The sequence below is a fragment of the Pinus tabuliformis genome, chromosome 2_1 (assembly GCF_031772625.1).
Source record: "Pinus tabuliformis cultivar Carrire ecotype Pingquan chromosome 2_1, CPIR1, whole genome shotgun sequence".
NCBI classification, from domain to species: domain Eukaryota; kingdom Viridiplantae; phylum Streptophyta; class Pinopsida; order Pinales; family Pinaceae; genus Pinus; species Pinus tabuliformis.
The window spans coordinates 483,710,631-483,733,121 of record NC_142299.1 but is presented as its reverse complement, the minus strand read 5'-3'; the positions used below and the strand labels follow the sequence as shown (position 1 = coordinate 483,733,121).

Below are 22,491 nucleotides of genomic sequence, written 5' to 3'. Positions count from 1 at the left end.
TGCTAACTGACTTATCACAGTATTAAATGCATTCAGATGCTCTGTCACTGAGTTTCCATCTTTCATCCTCAGGTTATACAACTCTTTCCATAGGAACAATTTATTCACGAGAGACTTAGATTGGTACAAATTCCCTAACTTGTCCCACAAAGCCTTTGCCGTAGCTTCCCCTGATACATTCCACAATACTGAATCTGAGACACACTATCATATTGTGCTCTTTGCCTTCCGATCCAACTTCTTCCATTCTTCATCGGACACTCCCGTTGGTTTAGTACTCGGATCTATTGCAATCCATTGACCTTTATCCACCAACAGATCCTCCATCTTGAGTTTCCACAACTCAAAACTTTGACCATTAAATTTCTCGATCTCTATCTTTTCGCTGCTCACCATCTTCTTTCACCACCAGAATCGATCTCGCAGATCTCCCACTGAATAGGGTCTACCACAGGCCTGAGCAAAACCCCTTAGCAAGAAAGGCATCCCCTTGAAGCGAAAACAGCTCTGATACCAAATGTAGGTTTTAACCTCGTACAGAAATTACCTACATACAAATTCTAAAACACAGAAAATAAACAATGCGAGAGAATAACACATAAAACACACATACACAAATATTTTCCCCTGGATCCCAAAACTGGGACTACCAGCTTGATTTTTCATTATGTTCCTTTCAATGTTATAATACATATTTATACATGCCGAAGAATCTAATACCATGGACCGAAAACCATCACGTCCAAAAAACATCTGCGAAAATCATGCACAAAACCATAGGTGGGTCCAGACCCCATAAAGTGGGGTTACGGGTACACCTCAAACCCCTGTGACCCCCCCTCCCCCGCTACACAATCGGCGCAACAAAGGCGGGCTCCGCCCCCACTCTAACCCCCCGGTTAACTACATGGGCTAGTCGTGGAAATAATATAACACAACCCAACATCATTGATGTCAATATGGAAATATTCTAGGATACTAAATGATGATATGAAGCCAAGGAGAAGCAGAGTAGATCCGTGAAGAAATAGGAGCAAGAAGCTAAGGAGCAAAGCCACCAGGGAAGCCATTGGAAGTCAAGAACAGGATTAGTTAAAGAAGAGCTATCAAAAGAGGTCATTGGTCAGAACACATCACTGGAGGCGTATAAACAGTGTTAACGGAGGAGTTAACATGAAATATCAGAGAAATATCGGAGGAGTATTGCAAAGTATCAAAGGAGTTAACATCGAAGGAGCCATATCGGAATTATCGCATATAATATATGCCCAAGAAGAACCGATAGGAAGAAAACAACAGAGGAGCATAAATAGGGTTATCAGAGGTTACAGGAAGATAAGCCATAGGAGAAACAACGATATCAAAGGAGCATTGTGGAACCGATGGCCCCATTACAACACGCCCTAATTAATATCGCATCACAAGTTATAAAGGCTTGTTACATTGAATCCCTCGACTGTGATATAAGGTGTAGACCTGATCACTCCTTTATAAATCACCCTATTGTAATATCACATCCGCATGTATCGGAACCTTCACATCGCAAGTCATAAATGGATTTCACATTAAAAGCTATGATTGCAATATTATTATGGACCTGACTACACCACTATGACATAACTTAATGTAATATCACATCTGTTGAATCGCAAAGTTCAAAAGGGATGACATGTTAAATCTGTCGATTGCGATATGTATGCAGACCCACTACACCATTATAATACGTCCTAAAGAAATATCGCATCTGTCGCATATCGCAAGTCTTGAAGAAATGTAATGATGGTAAACTGCGATTGCGATAAGACTTGTGGACCCGACAGACCGTCGATTGCGATGGAGCTATGGACTCGATAGATCTATTGATGACTGTGTAATATTATATTGCATCCATTTCATCGGCAGTATGAATATCGGCCATGTTACATCGACGATGTTAAGAGTTGCGATTGCGGACCTACGAAAGTTGCGATAGTGATTTATGAAGTGGATGTGGGACCTCATTGGGTACGGTCTCTCCTATGAAATCCTCTTTAAATAATGAGTCTATCGTATGAATATTAAAAAGGGCCTCTCTGATATAATTTTAATATGCGACATCTATTTTAATTCGGCCTCTCTTCCAAATGAACGTGTTTTTTGAGTATTAGAGAACTCAAAGAGACAGAGGAAGCCAAAGAGCGGGAAGCTGAAGATCAAGTGAGCGAAAAAGGAAGCCAAAGGTCAGGCGTATCATGCATCTATAACAGAGAACAAGGAAAGTTCAGAGTGGGCGAACTGTAAGAAATAGAGGAAGTCGAAGGTCTGGCAGACGTGGAAGAAGCAGGAGGACAGAAGTAAGTTGTAGGTTCAATAGGGTTGGGAGCAGAGAACTACTACCGAACATATCCAGACAATATATAGCAGAGGGTTGGAGCCCTTGGGGTTGGTGCCTTAGAATTGGAAGGATTGGTTTCTTGGGAGTTGGCACTCCTAAATCTAAGGTTGGTGCCTTGACAAGACAGGGTTGCTGCTCTGGAGGTTGGAGCCTCACAAAAATTCCAAGTTGGTGCTTGGCAACTGGTTGAAGCCCTATATACATTGTACTTGATTTATTAATAAAATAATTTATTCCTGTTATTCATTTTGTGTTCTAAATATAAATGATTTATCTAATAAAAATAACAATTTAAAAGAAACACTGATTCACCCCCCCCCCCCAGCATTTCCAACAATTGGTATCAGAGCCAGCTTCTTCATATAAGACTAACATCTATAAAAAGGATTCCTAATCATAATGAGAAATCAAGAAGTGTCAGGAAGAACTCCTCTGTTTGATGGCACAATTTTTGGTTTTTGGAAAAAAAGAATGTTCTACTACTTAATGTCCCTTGGACCTGAAGTTTGGCATTTAGTTTTAAATGAGTACAAAGCTCCTTCCACTCTTCCAATAGATCAAGATGAAAGGAAGGCTTACATTGCAAATGCAAAAGCCTTAAACTCCATCACTAGTGGAATCACTGATTCTGAATTTACAAAATTCATGAATTGTAACTCGGCCAAAGAAAAATGGGATAAGCTCATTAGCTTATACGATGGGGACTCCAAAGTTAAGAAGGCAAAGGTTCAAACTCATAGAAGGCAATTTGAAAGTCTGAAAATGGATGGTGAAGAAGATATTGCATCATACTTTCTCCGTGTAGCTGAAGTGGTTAACTCTCTTAAAGGATTGGAAGAAAACATTGAAGAAATCACTATTGTTCAAAAAGTCTTAAGATCTCTCCCAGACAGATTTGACTCCAAAGTAAGTGCTATAGAAGAATTGAAGGACCTAGATACTCTCAAGATGGATGAACTTCATGGAATCCTCATTGCCTATGAGATGAGAAAAGGATGACCAAGTTCCAAGGATGTAGCATTCAAGGCCTCAAAATCAAAAAAAGGGGAAAAAATGGAATACCAGTAGTGATGACTCTGATGTTGAATCTGAATTGGCACAATTTGTATGAAGACTAAAGAAAGGATCTAAGCTAAAAGGTAAGTACCCTCTTAATTGTTTCAAATGTGGAAAAATAGGTCATTATGCTACAAAATGTCCTCTTAATCATGATAGTGATGGAGAGGAAAATTCTAAAAGGATGGTATACAAAAAGAAAGGGTTCAATAAGAAGAATTTCTACTCTAAGCAAGATAAGTCTGATGAAGGTGAATTTGTAGTCATCAAAAGGAAATCAACTAATCAGTTCCCCCACTGCATAGGAGGTAATGATGAATCGGATGAAGAAAATGACCATGCTAGAAACCAAGAAGTATTATTCATGGCATTCACAAATGATGATGATTCAGGTGTAGAAGGAAATGTAAATGAATTGTTAATGAGTGCCATTGAAGAAAATGAGAAATTATGAAATAAAATCATCTCTCTTAAGGTAGAAAACGAGGAAACAAAAATAAGGGAAGACCTCTTGAAAAATAATCTAAAAGAAAAAGAAATTGAAGAACATGAAGTTGTCCCTCTCATTGAAGAAGAACCTGAAAAAGAAGAAAAAGATCAAGAAAAACACAAGGAAAAAGAACCATCTCAAACCCCTTCAAAGATGAAGTTTCTCCAAAAACATCACCCAGAAGAGCAGATTATTGGCAATATAGATGAAGGGATGCAAACCCGAAGAAGGATGACAAGTACACCAAAGATAAATGATGTTTCTCTTCTATCCATGATAGAACCAGAAACATTTACTCAAGCAAGTAAGGATCCTCATTGGGTAAAAGCCATGGAAGAATAAATGTCTCAAATCGATAAGAATGAGACATGGGAGTTGGTACCTCGTCTAAAGGATAAAAATATAATTGGAACCAAGTGGGTGTTCAAAAATAAAATGAATGAAGATGGAAAAATCATAAAAAATAAGGCAAGGCTTGTTTGTAAAGGTTATTCACAAATTGAAGGAATTGATTTTGAATAAACCTTTGCACCAGTAGCTCGTGTGGAAGCTATAAGGTTGTTCTTGGCATTTTCTTGCTCAAAAGGATTTAAAATCTATCAAATGGACGTAAAATCAACATTTCTGAATGGGGAACTCAAGGAAGAAGTCTACATGGAGCAACCAGAAGGGTTTAATCTACTAGAAGGAAAGGACTTTGTTTGAAGTTGAAAAAGGCATTATATGGGTTGAAACAAGCTCCTAGAGCTTGGTATGAAACATTGGATCACTATCTACAACAACAAGGATTCAAGCAGGGGGTGGCAGGAAGTAATCTCTACCTAAATATGGATGAGGATAAGTTACTAGTCACACTTGTCTATTTTCAAGATCTGATTTTTGCTAGTAATAATGATGAGATGAGCCATGAGTTTGCTCAAAATATGTCAAAAGAGTTTGAGATGTTGATGATAGGAGAGTTATCTTACTTCCTTGGACTACAAGTATCTCAAACTGCGGCAAGAATGTTCATATCTCAAGCCAAATATCTTAAAGACATGCTTAAAAGATATGGAATGGAAGACTGTGCACCCATGAACACACCTATGACCACAGATTGCAAATAAAGCAAAGATGATGACTCTCCTCCATTAGATGAAACTCATTATAGGTCAACAATTAGAGCCCTTCTATACTTAACTGCTATGAGACCCGACATTATGCAAGCAGTAGGAATGGTGGGAAGATTTCAATCGGCTCTTAAACAATCCCATATGTTGGCTGTAAAAAGAATTCTTAGATATTTGAAAGGAACTCTTGATTTCGGTCTTTGGTACCCTAAGAGCTCAACTCTTATTGTGACTGCATACACTGATGTTGATTGGGCCGGAAGTGTCGATGATCGAAAATTACTAGTGGAAATGCATTCTTCCTAGGAGATTGTCTAGTATCTTGTCTCAACAAAAAACAAACAACCATATCATTATCTACAGCTGAAGCCAAGTATATAGTTGCTGCAGATTGTTGTACTCAAATATTATGGATGAAGGAAGCTTTGAAAGATGTCAACATAGGTACAAATCAACCAATCACCATCTATTGTGATAACATAAGTGCTATCAGCCTCAGCAAAAATCCAATGATGCACTCAAAGACCAAACATATACCAATCAAGTATCATTTCCTTCGTGAACAAGTAGATGAACAAAACATCATCTTGGAATATATCAATACTAAGGAGTAGATAGCTGATATTTTCACAAAACCTCTTCCTCGAGAAGCATTTGAACATCTTCGTCAAAAGATGGGGGTTATTTCTTTAGCATCACATTAAGTTAATTCATAAATATGTTGCATGACAAGGGGAGCAATTCGACGGGGGGATTCCTTGTGCACTCCTTTGCCACTGATGTCAAAGGGGGGGAGAAGAAGAATATTGCCATCAATGACAAAGGGGAAGATTGTTGATCTAGATTGCCATTGATGTCAATATGGAAATATTCTAGGATACTAAATGATGATATGAAGCCAAGGAGAAGCAGAGTATATCTGTGAGGAAATAGGAGCAAGAAGCCAAGGAGCAAAGCCATCAGGGAAGCCATTTGGAAGTCAAGAATAGGAGCAGTCAAAGAAGAGCTTTCGGAAGAGGTCATTGGCCAGAACACATCGGCGGAGGTGCATAAACAGTGTTAACAGAGGAGTTAACATGAAACATCGAAGAAATATCGGAGGAGTATTGTAGAGTATCAGAGGAGTTAACATCGGAGGAGCCATATCGGAAGTATCGCATGTAATATACGCCCAAGAAGAATCGATAGGAAGAAAACAACAGAGGAGCATAAACAGAGTTATCAGAGGTTACAGGAAGATAAGCCATAGGAGAAACAACGATATTGGAGGAGCATTGTGGAACCGATGGTCCCATTACAACACGCCCTAATTAATATCTCATTGCAAGTTATGAAGGCTTTTCACATTGAATCCCTCGACTGTGATATAAGGTGTGGACCCGATCGCTCCATTATAAACCGCCCTATTGTAATATCGCATCTGCGTGTATCAAAACCTTCACATCGCAAGTCATAAATGGATGTCACATTAAAAATTGCGATTGCGATATTATTATGGACCCGACTGCACCGCTATAACATAACTTAATGTAATATCACATCTGTTGAATCACAAATTTCAAAAGGGATGACATGTTAAATCCGCCGATTGCGATATGTATGTGGACCCGCTGCACCATTATAATATGTCCTAAAGAAATATCACATCCATTGCATATTGCAAGTCTTAAAGAAATGTAATGATGGTAAACTGCAATTGCGATAAGACTTGTGGACCCGACAGGCCACCGATTATGATGGAGCTATGGACCCGACAGGCCGCCGATTATGATGGAGCTATGGACCCGACGGATCTATTGATGACTATGTAATATTATATCGCATCCATTTCATTGATAGTATGAATATCGACCATGTTACATCGGTGATGTTAAGAGCTGCGATTGTGGGACCTTCGAAAGTTGCGATTGCGATTGATGAAGTGGATGTGGGACCTCATTGGGTACGGTCTCTCCTATGAAAGCCTCTGTAAATAATAAGTCTATCATATGAATATTAAAAAGGGCCTTTCTGATATAATTTTAATATGTAACATCTATTGTAATTCGACATCTCTTCCAAATGAACGTGTTTTTTGAGTATTGGAGAAATCGAAGAGACAAAGGAAGCCGAAGAGTGGGAAGCTAAAGATCAAGCGAGCGAAAAAGGAGGCCAAAGGTCAGGTGTATGATGCATCTATAACAGAGAACAAGGAAAGTTCAAAGTGGGCAAATTGTAAGAAACAGAGGAAGCCAAAGGTCTAGCAGACGTGGAAGAAGCAGGAGGATAGAAGTAAGTCGTAGGTCCAATAGGGTTGGGAGTAGAGAACTACTACCAAACATATCTAGAAAATATATAGCAGAGGGTTGGAACCCTTGGGGTTGGTGCCTCAGAATTGGAAGGATTGGTATCCTGGGAGTTGGTGCTCCTAAATCTAAGTTTGGTGCCTTGACAAGACAAGGTTGGTGCTCTCGAAGTTGGAGCCTCACAAAAAGTCCAAGTTGGTGCTTGGAAACTGGTTGAGCCCTATATACATTGTACTTGATTTAATAATAAAAGAATTTATTCCTGTTATTCATTTTGTGTTCAAAGTATAAATGATTTAACTGATAAAAATAGCAATTGAAAATAAATACTGATTCACGCCCCCCCCCCCAAGCATTTCCAACAGACATGCCAATAGGCAGCTGAGAAGACAACTTCTCAAGACACTTAAACATGACCGCTGGATGAGGCAGGAATAAGGAGCGATGATGAGTATCGATCCAAGGTGGTTCCTCGAGAGACATGAGTTCCATGATACCTTCATCAACAAGGAAGGTATTGGCTAAGGGATCAAGTGATTCCAAAGCACCAAGCCACTAGGATTGAGAGTACGTATCGAGAGAGGTCTTCAAAACAGAAGAATCAGAGGTTGTGAACTTGAAGCCGTAACAATTTCCATGTAATTGACTTCGGCGGGACAAAGCGGAATAACCTCACCCCAAGTATCAACAAGATCTAATGAAGTTATGACCCAAGGATCAGATTTAACCGAGACCATGTTGACAGAGGCAACATGAGGAGGTGGGAGTGGAAAAATTCCCATCAAGGAAAAATCTTTAAAAAGACCTACCCCCACACTCTCATAGGGAGCACAAATGTGCTTTACGTATGGAACATTGTCATCCGTGGAGGAAGAGGTAAAGAAATACAACTAGTCTACAGTGACAATCTTCCCTTGATGGGGAAAATGAATCACGCGAAATAGAGAGGAGCCTACGACATGCATAGCATGGGTCCAGCTCTGGCCGAGTAGAATATTATAATTGAGATTGGCATCAACAATCTCTACTTCGACTTGTACTATCTTGCCTTCCAAAGTAATGACAAGGTTAGGTAAGACACCGAAGGGTCGCAAATCATGCCCATCGAAAGCTTCCAAAGTGTTCAGAGATTGGTTCAAAGCAGGAGAACCAATAGCCTTCCAACATGCAGTTGACATGATGCAGGTGGAAGCACCTTCATCGATGATAGTCCGGTGGATGGTCTTCTCATTGATGATTACCTGAATGAGAAAGGAAATCTGATGAGGGAGGCACAGAACATGGTTCTCTAGATCAAAACATATCAAATTGGAATCGGTGGGATCAATACCCCCGATAGATGACAACAAAGATTTCCACTATGATGGGCAGCTTTAGAGAACCTAGAGAGCCGACATAGATGACGACGTCTGAGTCAAATCCTCAACGATATAATAGTGTTGAGCAGCTTGGGCATTAGGATTGTACAAGGATTTCCGCAGCACACCTCGCGAGGGTGGCCGTATAGTGGAATCAGGGTTAGGGTGCTCAATATGAAGAGGGCTAGAACTTGGGGTAAAAGAAGAAGGTGCCACTTCTTTCTCTTTCCCAGCTGCCAAAGTAAGAGTTTGATAATATTTCGATCTAGTAGCCACATTAATAGGCATACTCATCATGAGCACTTGAGATCTTGAGGAAGTAGATGACTAGGGTTGGTCTACCATTTGGGTCTGCTGAGACGGAAGTGACTCTTGAGGATAGCGAGGGTCCCTTTGAGTAAGCGACTAACTTTGGATCGTCGAGGACAATCCTTAGTGTAGTGATCTTCCTCGCAAATGAGGCAGGGATATTTGGGTTTCCATTGCGAAGATTCGCTAGTAGATGATTTGGGAGGACCTTGTTTTGGGGCATCAGGTTTACCCTTGCCTTTGCCTTTCTTCTTACCCTTCGAGGATTTGTCTGTTGCGGTAGACTGGACAACGTGGACCTCTGAGGTTTTGCCAAGGCTAGGTGGATTCTAGGATGAACTATTAGGAACAACATTTGAGACTGACTTCTGTTTGGAAGAAGATTTAGCAGGGGTCTGGGATATTGAACCAATAACTCCATTGACGGGAGGTACATCTTGTGACTTTGATGTTGCAAGATTGGATGATGGCCGCGGTGCATCTGGTAATAACTCATATAAAGTGCCAAACTAAGAGTAAACTAGATCCAAGTACTAGGCATGAGCGATGGCTTGCTCTTCAGTGACACATCCACCCATAGCTATATCGTGAGAAATTGGGGCCAGGAATGATTTGGTGAACCATTGAGTGAGCAACTGATCAGTAATCTCAAATTTGATTAGGCGAAATCTATGTCTCCATTCATGTATGTGATCAGAGATGTGTGTTGCAATATCTTGCTTAAGTGATGTGAGGAAATAGGTGCCAGTTTCATAGCGAACCGGCAGCTGAAAATGCATAAGGAAAGCCATGGCTAGAGAGTTAAAGTCATGGTAAGTACTTCGAGGAAGCTCAATGTACCACTTGGCTGCAGCACCCGTGAGGGTTCGTTGGAAAATACGGAGACAAATGGAATCGTCAACGTATGATTTTGACAAGCACCATAGGTGATATGTTATCACATGGGCCTGAGGATCTTCTTTTGCTTTCCCATCGAACTTTGGGCAATCGCTTGGTATCTTGGATGGCACTAGAGGCGAGTATGGCGAATGAAGGATTGGATGATTTGTAAGGCAAGATACATCTGGCAACTCGAGTGTGGCCAAGAATGGCAATTAGGTGTTAAAAGGCATAGGAGGTTGATAAGCGGGTTTAAACGAAGGAGTTAATCCCTGCTGGTAAGGATTTTGGCCCCACAGTGGGGGATTTTGGCCATATGGCATCTAAGGTTTCCCCCATTGCAGATTGCATTGACCATAGGGAGGATTTTGACCTTGAATACCTTGGAATTGTCGAGTCATAGGTTGCTGATAAGAAACGTACACATTAAAAGGCTGTTGAGACTGTTGAACTTCGACATATGGATATTGGACCTGTTGTCCTTGAACATATGGGTGATGAACGTGTTCTCCCTGAATAAGAGGATTTTTGACCTCATGTCCTAGGGCATAAGGGTGATACACTTATTGCCCTTTGACATAGGGATTTTGTACCTGCTGCCCTTGACCAAAAGGATTTTGAACCTATTGACCTAGGGTATTAGGTTTTTGCACCTGATGCCCTTGGCCAGAAGGATTTTGGACCTGTTGACCTAGGACATTAGGATTTTGGGCCTACTGTTGCAGGACTTGACCTTGGCCCTACCCTTGCAAGGGTTTCCCCTACTGATATGTATACAAGGGTTCCTGCTGCCCTGGTTAGTTTTGTTGTTGCAAGGGTTGACCTTGCAGTTGCAAAATTTGTCCCTAAGGCTACAGAGGTTAGCCCTGTGAGGACATGAGTTGGGAGGTGTACGGAGCATATTGCATCTGCTGCTACATGGTTTTTTGCAACTGTTGCAAGGGTTGACCTTGCGGTTGCAAAATTTGTCCCTAAGGCTGCAGAGGTTAGCCCTGCAAGGACATGAGTTGGGAGGTGTGTGGAGCATATTGCATCTGTTGCTACATGGTTTTTTGCAACTGTTGCAAGGGTTGACCTTGCGGTTGTTGTAGTTGACTTGGTTGCAGGATCATTTGCCCTTATGGTTGCGCGGATAACCCTTGCTACAAAAAAGGTTTCCCTTGCAGTAACAAAGGTTGCCTTTGTTGTTGTAGAGGTTGTTCTTGCTATTGCAAGGGTACTTGAACAGTGACCAGGAAATTTCCGAACTAAATCTGGCCATAGACACCCTGGAAGGTGGATGAGCCAGACTGAATGTACTACCCAGACTGAAGGGTGTAAGGTTGATTAACCATTCCTTGAGAACCATATGGAACATAAGGAGTTTGGTATTGAACATAAGCCTCGTAGGGCTACTGATACTGAACATTACTCGACCCAAACGGACCAACGAGATTCTAAACCTATTGGTACTAGACATTGCTCGATCTAGTAGGATTAGCCGGGTTATGAATGACACCGAAAGAAGGCTGGTTCATACCAACCATCTGAGCTTGTGAGATACTCACATTGGTGGCACGTGACACCATAGAAACATTCAGGTTTTTCCCCTCGAGTGGTGGCACAACTTGGCCACTGACTAGAGGGATGGAGGAACTGATAGAGACATTCTTCGAAACTGTCGGTTGTGCTTGACGTGTAACTGGGATTGATGATACAAGGGTATTCAGAACGGTGGGTTGCATCGGTACTAAGGTAACAGCCTGTTGGGAAGTCGTGTTTGCAACGAACGGACCTAAAGTAGGAATGGCACCTGACACCCATACAGGGTTATGGTAAAGTGATGAGGCACTAGGTGTACCTGAAACCAATTGTGCCAAAGACATATAGTTTGGTGGAAAAATGGTGGGAATACCCCCGGTATAGGGGAAACCCTCAGGAGGAAAAGGCTACTCTTCCTCCTCAACAGTGTGTGGAGTGGAAACTTTAGACTCATCCGGAGAGGTGACTGGAGCATCGCCTTCAGGTTCTATATCCAGAAACAAACGATGACAAATGGTTCAAGAACTACGAGGGGATAGTTCCAAAGGAACACCCGACTAGTTGTATGGACTGTAAGGATGTTGCGATGATATCACAACAGGGTCAAACAAAGGATTTAGAGGGTTTATAACCAGTCCAAGATGACCGTCAGTGGTCGGCGAGTTCTCAGGAGTTTGAACGAGGTTGTCCGAAGATTCCCAGCCAAGATCAGCAGATGAACCAGTATCGAAATTAGGCGAAGGATGAGATGACAAAGGTTGAATGCTCAGAACAATTCTGAGTTCAACACCTTGGTCCTTGAGTGACTCTTGTAACTCAGGAAATGGATCCTCAGACAATCTTTCAGACGGAGGAGAGGAAGAGGAACTGGGCGAACTAGATGGTTCAACCACGATGACCTTGTCTTAGTCGATAGAAAAATAACTACAATGCTTTAAAATGTTCTTTAAGGGAAACCCATGATTTGGTCTCAAAAAGACTAACAGGGTGTTTTCGAATCTTGGGCAATCAATTATTAAGACACATAAAAGACTAGTGCTCTTTCATTTTTTAAGAGTCGAGAAAGAAACAAAGATGACCCTATCGCTCTCGATTGGAAACAAGCTCGAAAGGACAAGTGCTTGAATGATATTTTAAGTTTAATGAGTCAAAAAGATCAAATGACTGCTCTAGATGATCTAGGTAAACAGGATTACCAGGCAACCATGAACTACATAATACCTCCCACGAACCAAGAAGTACGAGCAAGCAATCTCCCTGAATGATGTGTTATGTGCATCGAGTTTGCAAGGCGACCGACTCGGCTTCCTAAGGATAAAGGATTGCAGCCTAGAGGGGTCTCCCATTATATACTCAATGGTACAGGGAGAAAAATCCGTACTAGCGGTGTCTAATGCTGAAGCTAATGACAGCTGCTAGGTTTAAATATGTCGGAACACATCTCTAGCCTAGACCTTATAGATATGATTGTTAAATGTCAAATGCGTCTTAGGTTAATTGAATTCATTTTAAAGTTTATCTTGAGTTATGTTTCAGTTTTCAGGTCTTAGCGATGTGAATCGAAAAACCTTAAAAGCAACTAAATGAGGCAAGACCCTTTCAATTCGATGAAATGCATACACTAGAGAGGGTAGAAACTACACAATCAAATAGAAACAACTAAGCAACTGAAAGTGAAATGATCTTTCACTACCTTACTTTTTCGAAAAATAAACTAATGAAAAATGCATTCCAATTCCTAATTTCCTTACAAGCACATATCTAACAGTCCTTTTGAAAGAAAAAAGAGTTATTTTCCTTTTTCAAATGGCAATGAAATTCTAGCCTTTTAGTGATGCAATCTATCGTAGCACAATGATGAAACAAACTAGAATTTCATAATTTTTCATGAAACAATGAAATAAACTTTTTGCATAAAACACTTCAATGAAATTTTTTTCGAGACAATCAACTCTTCAAGCAAATGAAAACATGAAAAAGAGAGGCTCATTTAGACTAATGAAGTACCAACTTTACCAACAACAAGACAAGCAATGTAATCCATGCCAGAAAAGAAACGTTTAGACAAGCAAACAAAAACTTTTCAAACTTGTGTAATAGAGGTGAACATCGTAAAAGGACCGAAAACGAAATGCAAGGAGCAAACACACCTACAACTCGACTTTCTGAGTTCACAAACAGTTGAATGGACAACAATCTAGATGCCCTAGCGTCACTAACCACCCAATGACTCAAGAAATCAAGTAGAAAGATGATCAACCAACAAGCAAACAAAACCAAATGAAAAGTAGCTTTCTAGTCAGGGAGAAAAAGGTTTAAAAGGTTTATGGGACCAAAATCATAAGAGCAAAACACACTGGCCAAGATTGGGTACAGACCCTAAACTTCACTTATAGGCATTGACGTGATTGCCTAACTGACAAAAAGCACCAGAGGTTGGTTGGTGTGACTGTTTCTCAGCAACTTGCACTGATCGGCACGGCTGTCAACAGATTAAGCACGCTGATCGAGGGAGCCATGAACAAAAAAAATTGAAACAGGGACTAGATCTGCTACTATGAATTTCATACTCAAGCCAGTATGCAGGAGAAAAGGCACAGAACCAAAGTGAAAAATTGGAACTAGGAAAGTTCACACGAAAACATGAAATCCAAGACAAATAAAAGAATTGTTTCCCCAGTCGAGTCACCAATTTGCGGTGAATTAAAATCATAAGTGCAGACACAAACAAATTCCTCTAGCCCGATGATGGGTCTAGCCACAACAGATACATTCTATTGAAGATTTCCTTAGGTAGGTTAGGGCTAACGACAGTAGGCTTGCCTCGATCCGCGATTACCATATGTTGTTCTCGCAAAAACATGTGGGTCAAAGGGGCCAGCTCCTCAACCCAGACACTATCTGTCCCAACCTAATCTGAGACTCCATAAAAAAATTAATCTATTTTTTTTTTCTTTTACCCTGAAGGGTGCCACTTGGGGGTATTGAATTTTTTTTTAGAACCAATTAAGAGGGCCTACCTCTTAGTATGCTTATCCTATTTGAGGATATCGTTGCTTGCTCACTCCAGCTATCTTTTGCTTCCTTCTTCAAGCACCTAAAACAAGTAAACAACAGCAAACAACAACCATGATAATAGACAAATTGTAATTCAACCTACTTAACAAGTCAAGAAACATTAAGCCATAAATATGTAAGATGACAAATCATGTAGGAAATCAATTGATAGTTTCATATATATTGAATCAAAGAGATATTACAACCATTGTCTTGACGTTGTTGTTCTCCTTTGACAACACCAGGTTCCCACACACTTCTGCTAGCATTCCATGATGGCCTCAATCAACAATAGTTTTAAGGCTCTTCCCTTTAGGCTTCACTCCAAACCAAATCACACTTCTCCCTCACACAACTAGATAGCTACAACTATGAATAGCTTGTTATTTTACTCTAAACCAAAATAGCACTAGCACACCAACATTAACACTAGCTTGTGCTTGGGATGAAGGGACGTTTATATAGGATGAATGGATGGGAGATGTATCCTCTTCTCATGGGAGAAGGTCTTATCCCTTGAGATAGTTCAATCATTATAGGGGAAAGGAGCCCAAACTGACATCTTCGACCCCATCCGGCCAAACCATTTACTAGACTTCCGTTACGAAGCTTCTAGAGCTGGAAGCTTCGGCTCTTAATTTAAAAAACTTTCCATAATAGAACCGGTGCGATTGGAACACAGCTCAGTTGCTCGGGTCAGCGCTAGGGATAGTGCTAATCTCTGTACATCAGCGCGAGGAAGACAAGGGCCATTAGCGCTGGTCTTGTAAATTGGGCAAAACAGAAGTTTTAGGGGAAATGGTGCAAAAGGGAATTGATCTGCTCATGAAGAGGGACACAATGGGGGTTTCTTCATGAAGGGAAAGCATGTGGGGTTCACTGTAGAGGTCCTCAAGGATCAAGGAACGAGGAGTACAGGGACAGTGACAAAATGATGTGTAACACATAGTCACTCACAATAGTAACATTATTGCATCCATCCAATAATAGGGAAAAATCCCATCTCTCGTAGCTTGCCCCTTCTTTTATAAGAGGCTTCATAGTTGACAATTGGAACTTCACAGATAAATAACTATTTTTATTTATCAAAATGTTTGATTATTCACACACATGTTTCACCCTCTCACCAAGGCTCTCCAAAATTATTTACTTTAATTTTAATTCAAAAATAATAATTTTCATAACCCCAACATGACTCCCTATTTCTTCTCTTAGTTGTATTTTGATACCCCCTTTATGCTCAATTTGTATTCATTACTGAAGTCAATGGGTAGATCTCAGATTTGGTCCCCCAACTAAACCCTAGTTTAACTCAATTTGACTCTTAGATGGAGATCCTTGTGTTGGATCTTGCCACATGGAGGTTCTCTCATGAAATTACATTTCACCAATTTAATTTATTATTCCTTATTTTCATTCACCACCCTATTTTCTTAATGAGTGTTGGGTCACATAATTGTCATCTTTTTCCTACTTATTTTCCTACTTCTTTTACTCTCTTTTGACTAACATAACCATATATGATCAGGTGCTCAAAAATTCGCTCAAAATTCAAAGTTTTTGTATCAATGTGGAACCTGAACGACCACGTAGTCCTCATCATCCTGAATCCAACACAACTCATTCCACGCAAAACAAACTCCATGTGTTCCCATAAAAATGTTATGTTCGTTTTCCTAAACAGGTGAATTTAAAAAAAAAAATGTAGGCATGCCAATTAGTCGTCCATACTACTGACGTGGCACTGAATGGGCATGCCTACATGGCAGGGTGACTATTCATATGAATGTTTTCCTTTGACAAATTAGATGGTGCCAAGTGGCACAATTTCATTGGTGTAGATTAGGTGATTTTCATTGGTCGGTTGGTGGCCAACCACAAGCTGTAAAATGGCACGGCCACGGGCCGCCACATAGTAGCCTGAGGGCCACTAAAAATCTTGTGAAGGGCTGAATGGACCGGGCGAGGGTTGAACACTAGACCTTCATCCAACAAACAATGCCATATATCATCGCACCACTTTGTGTCTTGTTATATAATGGAATGCCGCATATATTTAAACTCCATGTTTTGCACCATTGAGGAAAAGGGCCAGCCCATGGGTGCGTGCAACCCAATAGAACCGTGGGCACGGAATATTTGGGGGCCTGGACGATGGGGGAGGATGGTTAGTCCTAGCCCCTGGGCACGTGGTCCCCCACATGACCTAAAATTTCGGAGTTAAGGCCTTAGAGGCTGAATTAAGGTGCCCACAAATTGCGTCAGATTTTGGGAAAATGGCGCTCAGTAAGCAAAATTTGGGGCAAAAATGTAGGACCAATGCCAAATTTGGGGGAATTTGTAGAGAGAATAGTGCAAGAGCTAGGGAAGCTCGTAACTTTGATGGTTTTTTTACCAATTCAGGAGCAGAAAGAGGCTAGATAGATATTTTTGGGCATTCTAGAGACATTGGAATAGGTTTTAGAGTTGTTTGAGCATTGTAAACTAATGTGTTCACACTTTTGAGAATAATAGAGAGGGCCAAGCCATTGGAAGTTGGGCCAAGGAGGCGTAGCCCAGGCGGGGTGAACTCCTTCATCATGTGTTATTACGATACTAGTTTGGTGATGTTCATGTATGTTATATGTTGTTGTTAAATCATTTTTTTATGTTAAGTTGTACATGAAATTTACATAAAAACATTCAAAAACTCATGTTAAAACTTGCAATTAACCTCATGAATCCTTAAGCACTTTTACATATTCTGAAGAGGAATTTAGCACAACAAACTAATTTTCCCATTCAGATCAAGTTTGGTATCAGAGCTCTTGGTTTTATTTGTGAAAGGAGGATTTAATTGTTTGCAAGTGAATGTGATTCTTACAAGGTTGAATCTCAAGAGAGGAGAAGGAAAGTTGGGTGAAGGCCCTGAAGTTGGGTCAAGGAGAAGGAGAGCAAGATTTCCACAATCTCCACCACCAATTCTACCTCAAATTGCAGTTGAAGCTTCAGTAAGCATGTCACATGAAGGAGAGCCCGCAAATATGTTAGAGGATGAGAAGGTTTTTAGGAAGGATTTCTTTGACATGACAAAGATGGTGAAAGTCCTCTATGAAGAGAGGAATACAAGACTGTAGGGTGAAAGCTCCAAGTCTCCAAAAGGAGAAGGTTCTTCAAGAGGAGGAGGTAATTGAAATGGAGGTAACCTCCACCATCTCCCCCATAATCTTCATCTTCATATTCACACAAATCTTCATCCTCTTCCACTAATACAACCCTTACTCATACTCATCAACATACCTAAAAAAAAATTGGTAAAACACCCCTACTAAAACTTAATGTTAAATTTGAACTACCCATGTATAATGGTGAAGTGAATGCAAAGAAGCTTGACAGTCAGTTGGAGGTCTATTACAGAATTCAAAACCTTCAAGATGATGATACAAAGATTCAGCTAGCTTCCTTGAGACTGGAGGGTACAACACTGATATGGTGGGAAGCCAAGACATAAGAAGAGATAAAAAAAAACATGGGAAGATCTCAATTCCTTGGTCTGATTTCCTTGTTGCAATTAAAAAACAATTTTACCCTCTAGCATATATGTAGAAAGCCATCATGAATTGGCATAAATTTAGACAAATTAAAGGTCAAAATTTGCAAGATTACACCCAAGAATTTAGAAGAATGTTTCTAATGTTAGGCGTAGATTTGAAATCACAAGACACGTTGTTGAAGTATATAGGGGGTTTACACAATTACCTTAGGCATACTATCCTTATGTTTAATCCCAACAGTCTAGATTAGGTTTGTATGTAAGCTACTCATCTTGAGGCAAGAGGGAAAAATACTCCAGAAGAGGGTAGTAAAAATCCATTTAAGGGTAAAGGAAAAGAAAAGGGTTTCAAAGGGAAAGGAAAGAAAAATGCATCCATCAAGAAGGAAGGAGAGAAACTAACATGCAAGCATTATTCCAAATAGGGTCATGATGAAGCTCATTGTTGTGTTGTAGTGGCTACAACCACCCTCCAAAATTTTGCCTTAACCTGTTTTGGAGCCTCCCTACCAACCTTTCACAGCACTTTGTCTTGCTTCGTCAAGTACACAGGCTTCAATGTTTTTCATGCACAAAGGGAGCATGTCGATCACAGTTTGATCCATTCCCCTCACAAGCTATTCACCTAGACTTGGTCTAGCTGCACGCTGAGCAGCTTCCCCTAGAAAATTGTGCATTTCTGGAGGGAAACTAGCTTTCCTTCCAGAAATTGTGTAATCCTTTATGGAAGCCTACTGGGCTCCAGGATTGCGTAATCCTGCTCATCAACACTCCCAGACGGATTTGCAAAACTTTCCCCAGAAGGGCTTCTCAACCCAGGATTTGCGCAAATATGGGTGGCAGTCAACTGCTCTACCCAGAAATTGCGCAATCCTCCTAGGCAGTCATCCCAGCTCCCAGCCAGGAATGCACATTTTTCTCAAGCAGTTGAGCAACTACATGCATGAGCAATTTGGTTGACTAGTTCCACCCGGGACCGAGGAAATTTGACTTGCATGCATGCATGACTGGTTCTTCCCGGAATAGAAAAAGGAAACATGCAAAAGGCATCCCATGATTCAGAGAGCTATTTCTAGCAGTTGAGGGTTACATGCAAAGTTGTTTTAAAAGTTTCCATCCAAGTGTCGCTTTTTCCTATATTTGTGGCATGCGCATCATGAGTCCAAAATTATTTATTAGATGCATCAGAGCTTATTATTTCACATCGATCTTGGAGCTCTGACATCTTAGAGCACATCCAGGACTCTTCGACACATCTGTCTTAGCTATTCATGAGTAAGTGGTCTCAACTTGTCTTGTTCAATATTTCTGTTGCTTTTTGTGTATTCGCTTGTATGAGTGTTGTTTTATTGATTTCTTTGAACCCTTGCTATCATTTACATGTATACTATCTTGTCCTAGCTCTGTTTCAATTTTTGTTGTTATCTCATTGTTGTTGCATGCATGAAACTGTTTTACACGAACATTCGCCCAACCGACAAACTGCTTCACCCACGTGCATGTTGATATGTTTGCTAAATCTTTCATTCATGTTTTGAATGCACTATCAATCAATTTTGCTACCACTTAGTGTCACCATGCATTCACTGTCTTATTTTCTTTCAGTTGCATGTTGGCGAGTCAGGCCAACCTTGGCCCGAACTCTGTCTCACTAACATTGCTTTGTGCAATCTAGGGAAGGAAGGCTCTTCCTTCCTCTCCATAAATGTGCATTTTTACCCAGCACTGGCCTCCAGGACTTTTTTTTCACATTTCTAGATGATAGTGATTGCTGGTCCAGGAAATTGCGCAAACCATTCCCTGGGCCTCCAGTAGTTCCCAGCTAGAATTACGCATTGCACAATATTAGCAGCCAACAGCCAGTCTAGATTGCGCATTGTGAAAATACAGCAGTCAGTCTTGCCTCTCAGACAACCCAGACTTCCTTTTACACAATTTTGGCAGCCAGTCACCCAGCCTTCCAGAAGAAATTATGCAATCTTGCCCATCAGTTTCCCAGGTATGTGATGTGTCTTTCCCCGGAATTTGCTTTGTTTTTGCTGACAAATTTCTTTCCATGCATGTTTCTTGTCTCCAGATCTTTCAGGTGTTCATCTGTCCAATGGCTTCCAAGAGAATAGGATCTCAAGACACTGATGGAAATATAGTTGGAGCAGCAGCTGAGCAAATGTCCTCTAGTCTACCAATCTATGAAGATACAAAGGTGTATCTAGACAAGGACATCAAACTGAAGTGGTAAGAAGTCAATGAAACATTTGTAGGCACTTTTGGAGAACACCTCGAAGACCGTTAGGTGTAGGTGGACATTCACAAGTCTGTCTTATACCAGATTGCATGTAGATATGTCGTGTTCCCATGTGCAGACATGATATACTAGATCGTCTCTCACACTGATCCTGAGACGATGACCTTGAGCAATTTTAGTGGGACGAAGCTTGCGACCTTCTGGGAATAGGATTATGATGAGATGTATCAAATTTCAAAGCCCGCGACTGTCATGGAGACTCCATTCAGCTTACCCAATAGTAGTGCTAACTCCAGAGACATTTTGAAGGATTGAGTAAAAGAGCCAACACATTTCAGGATGACACTCAACCAAGTCTATAAGACAAAGATATTGAGGAAGGCATACCAATACTTGATCATATTTTCTTTTCGACTGTATGGCCAAGAAATCATGGAAACCTTCCCATAGAGTTGGGTGTTTGTACTGGACCAAGTGGCTAGAGAAGGAAAACCATGTAACTGGTTTGGCATATTGGCTCATCAGCTGAAGGAGAAAGTCACGAAGGCTCAATAGTCACCCGAAGGTATGCATGTAGAGATTTACATGTCTGCCTACATCCTAGATGCAGTACGTGCCCAACATGAGTTCCGAGTTTGGAGTGGGCTTGGTCACCATTGGAGACTGTTGTGAACACATATTTCAAGTTGTTGTCCGAATGCAGCTTCAAAGGAGTAATCACACAACTTTCCAACCATTTTGTCATCCCTTTGTACAAAATGATATTTAAACAAGATCCACCCTGCATGTCAAAGGAAGCAATGGAAGCATTGATAGGTATTGCAGTTTGGTATGCCTCACTGTTCAACACTTTCATCTGAATTTTCAGTGCAAAGAAGCCTCCGCATGTTCTGCCAAAGTTTGCCTTGGACATACTTGTCATGCAGGAAGTAGGCTATCACATCTCAGCAGGATTGACAGCTAGATTGCAGTGGAAGAAGAAGGTGCCTTGGCCCACTCTTCCATTGCGAATTGGGTTATATGAGATCCGGAGTATCGAGCAAGCGGATGTCGAAGCAAAACTGATGAAGAAATACTCGTTCAACCTCTGAAGCTACAATCCATATGGCCCACATTTCATTGTGAAGGATTACTGCATGAGAGTTTAGTTCAACTAGATCTATGGGGTGTTTCATTGGGCCGACGAGGACCCATGGAGATATTGCTACAATTTCTCCAGACCCAATGAACCAATCAGATTCGTTGTGGAGTGGTTAGCAAAGCAGCATGAAGCAACATCACAGAGAGCACCAGCAGTAGTAGTAGTGGCAGTAGAGCCTAGCATACCAGTGCGCAACAAAGGGAAGAGGAATATTGTCGATCACATGGAGGAGGAGCAAAGATGCAAGTTTCAAGTAGATCCACTTGTAGAGAAAGTAGTTATGGCAATAGAGGTAAAGAGGCAGCAACGCAACAAGCAAATTGTGCGAAGGTAGAAGGATAAGAAGAGAATGGAAGAAGTAGAGAAGGAGTTGCATGAGCTGAGAGAGCAACTCCGAAAGGAACAAGAGCTGTGCAAACAAGAGAAGGAAGTGCAACAACAGTAGATACAGCAGGGGGTGCATCACGTGCAAACAGATGAAGCAGCACCTGTACAAGTATTCAATTCATCTTAACAACTGGAATTAGGCAACAACCATCACAGGGGCAAGACTTTACTCATGAGATAGAACATGCACTTCAATAGTTGGATGCAGAAATGGAGCAGCAGGAGTTGGAACAGGACACCTGTTAGACTCAGTCTTGTCAGTCCTTTGTTAGAGTCAAATTCACCAAGTTTCATTTCTCGTCATTTGCAGTCATCAGATGCTATTTTGGTCAAAAAGAATCTTCTTAGTTTCTAGGTCTAGGATTTGTCTCCAGAAGTGTGAAATAACGCTTGCAGGCCAGAGGAAGGTTAATTAAGTTTCTTATTTGAAGAGTTTCATCATCAGTAATGCTCAAGGATGATTCTTCTCCAAAACCCTGTTTTGGAGAAGAAATTGGCAAATTATTTGTTTGTAGTAACCATGTAATTTTCCGTCTTGAAGATTTCAAATGCAGGCTCTATGTCACCTTGCCAAAGACATGCTGACATTCCTGCAAAATGCAACAAAGAAACTTCTTTTTTCAGTCCAAGAGTCGAAAGCCATCGAGAACAGAATTCAGTGTGAAAATTTTCAACCAGTGGGTTTTGCTAAAGTCTAGTCGAAATCTTGTGCCAATTACCCTGCAAAAAATTAGCCAAAGTATCATTG

At 40.8% G+C, this 22,491-nt stretch overlaps 1 pseudogene; it reads left to right on the top strand.

Annotated features, from left to right (window-relative positions):
* Nucleotides 1-22,491, top strand: part of LOC149201014 (ubinuclein-1-like) — a 90,751-nt pseudogene that overhangs the window by 65,453 nt on the left and 2,807 nt on the right.